Source organism: Mastomys coucha, unplaced genomic scaffold, assembly GCF_008632895.1.
Source record: "Mastomys coucha isolate ucsf_1 unplaced genomic scaffold, UCSF_Mcou_1 pScaffold15, whole genome shotgun sequence".
NCBI classification, from domain to species: domain Eukaryota; kingdom Metazoa; phylum Chordata; class Mammalia; order Rodentia; family Muridae; genus Mastomys; species Mastomys coucha.
In genome coordinates, this window is record NW_022196897.1 from 165,843,419 (window position 1) to 165,846,135 (window position 2,717).

General features: G+C 47.7%; 1 pseudogene; it reads left to right on the forward strand.

Moving 5' to 3' along the window:
• The first annotated feature begins 1,338 nt into the window (after positions 1 to 1,338).
• Positions 1,339 to 2,717, forward strand: part of LOC116091847 — a 14,666-nt pseudogene continuing 13,287 nt past the window's right edge.

A 2,717-nucleotide genomic window follows, 5' to 3' on the forward strand; every position in this document is an offset into this window, starting at 1 on the left:
TTTATTACAGCCTCCCAAGCAAAAGGGGAGGGAGCAGAAACAGGGGGGCTCAGGGAGGAAACTCCATGCAGTGTGGACGGTGAGGGAAGGCTTGGTGAACACAGAAGGTGCTGGTGTGTTTGGAGAACAGCCAGGAGGCCAGTCGGGGGTCCAGAAAAGGGAGAGGGTAGGGATGGGGGTCAGGGAAGGTTCGGGTCAGGGCACTGGGGTGGGGGATCTCATGGCCACTGAGAAGACTCAGGCTTCTACTCTGTGCAGTGGGGACAGAGTGAGATTGGGCGAGAGGACAAGCACGTACTGACCAGTCCTCTGGCCACTGCTGGGACTAGACGCTGAGTCGGTCCCCACTCTGGAGTCCCCTGCCTCATTCCTGGCCGAATCAGCTCTTCTGAGTTGCTGAGGCAGATTTTACAAACCATCAAACTATTCTTTCAAGGAATTATGCCAATTTACGCTGCCACCATGATTATGACACACTGTCCTCAGTAGTGCTAACACTTCAGTTTTCAAACATGTTAATTCTGTACATTCTTATACACCATTATTCTAATATACACTGGGGAGGTGACATTTTATTTATGGCTATCAACATTTAGATAGTGTGAATTACATGTCAACTTCACAACTCTCGGTCATTTGGTGGCCTGATTTAAAAAATAAAAATATCAGGAACCCAGTAAAATTGGAAAACTAAACAACTTTTAATATAAATACATTCTATGTAGTATTGGCAACATGTTAAAATTGCTTCTTGTTCTCCTGAAAAATCGAATTTTGTAGGCTTCCTGTGTGTTGTGTGGCAATCCCAACTTAAAGGGAGAATGAAGATTTGGCCTGGACACTCATCTCAACATTGTAGGCCTAATGTTCTTCTCCTTACTTTATTCCCATGCGAGCATGGAGTTACAGCCTTTCAGGGCACGTGCATGTGCGTACATGCACGCACGCGCACATCTGTGTGTGTGTATATGTGTGTGTGTGTGTGTGTGTGTGTGTGTGTGTGTGTGTGTATCTGTGTTTTTGTCTGTGTGAGTGTATGTGTGTGTATGGTATCTGTGTGTCTCTGGATATGTCTGTGTGTGTGTGTAATTGTCTCTATGTGTCTATGTGTATGTATATTTGTGTGTATCTGTGTGTGCATGTGTGTGTATCTGTGTCTATATTTCTGCATATGTGTGTGGTGTGTCTTTGTGTGTGTCTATGTCTATGTGTGTCTTTGTGTCTATGTGTGTGTATATATGTCTGTGTGTGTCTGTCTGTGTCTGTCTGTGTGTACATCTGTGTGTGTGTCTGTGTGTATGTATGTGTGTGTGTTTGCATGTGCACATACGTGCGAGCATGAGCATGAGTGTGCAAATATACACAATCTATGTGCACTTGGGTATGGAGACCAGAGGTCAAGTTTAGATGTCTTCCTCATTGTCTGATCTGAGACAGGGTTTCTCTGAACCTGGAGCTCAGGGATTCAGCTGAATTCTCTGGACAGGGAGCCCTGGGTTCTCCCACTCACCTATCTCCAGTCTCTATCCCAGAGCCTAGCTTCATGCTTTATGGCTTCTATGGTGGGACTCAGGTCCTCCGGCTTGCAGAGCAACCCTTGACTAACAGAGCCATCTCTAGCCTGAGTGTGTCTCTTTCCCTTCTGCAAATTAGTGTTTCTAGACACTAATTGCGGTATCCAAGCCTTCCGCCAACCCCTCAGATTTTATTTTTTTGTTTTTGTTTTTGTTTTTTTGAGACAGGGTTTCTCTGTGTAGCCCCAGCTGTCCTGGAACTCACTCTGTAGACCAGGCTGGCCTCGAACTCAGAAATCCACCTGCCTCTGCTTCCCAAGTGCTGGGATTAAAGGCGTGCGCCACCATCGCTCGGCTCCAACCCCTCAGATTTTGGGTTCCTTTATTTCAAACAATAAAGAGGACAGCTCTAACGCTGTCAACCCTGCCCCTGTAGACAGTCTCTGAATTGAACCTTCAGTTCTGGGTGGCAAGACTGCCCACTTCTGAGAGGTGTGGTCTGTCCCATGCACTTCAATTGTGTGCACTGGGGTTGCAGCCTCTAAAAATCAGCTGTCTTCCCCAAGGTGTGATTTTGAATACAGGAACTGCAGAAGTTGGTAGTCATGGCTGCTGATTGTCATGCTGCCTGGGTATGGAGCCACACTGAGTGATGTCCGGGAAGGGGCATTTTAGAGATGGAAAGTCCCTGCTTGCAAGCCCAGCTCAGCTGGAGAACTGGAAATTAAAGTTAAGTCGCATGGGTAGAAAAGGTTTCAGGAGCACAGCTTTATTTCATTTTGTAAACACTGTAAAAATATTTTAGTTATTATTCATGCGTGCATGTAATAATGTGATTGGATCCAATCCATTCCCCACTTCTCCCTTCTAAATCGTCCTCCACCTCACTTTTCCAACTTCATTCTCTCTCTCTCCCTCCCTCTCTCTCTCTCCCTCTCTCCCTCCCTCCTTCTCTCTCCCTCTCTCTTCCTCCCTTCCTCCCCCTTCCCCCTCCCTCCCTCCTCTCCCTCTTTCTCCTTCTCTCTCCCTCTCCCTCTCTCTTTCCCTCCCTCCCTCTCCCTCTCTCTCCCTCCCTCCCTCCCTCTCTTTCTCTCCTTTTCCCTCTCCCCCTCTCTTTCCCTCCCTCCCTCCCTCTCTCCTTTTCCCTCTCCCTCTCCCTCTCTCTCCCTTCCTCCCTCCCTCTCTCTCCCTCCCTCCCCCTCT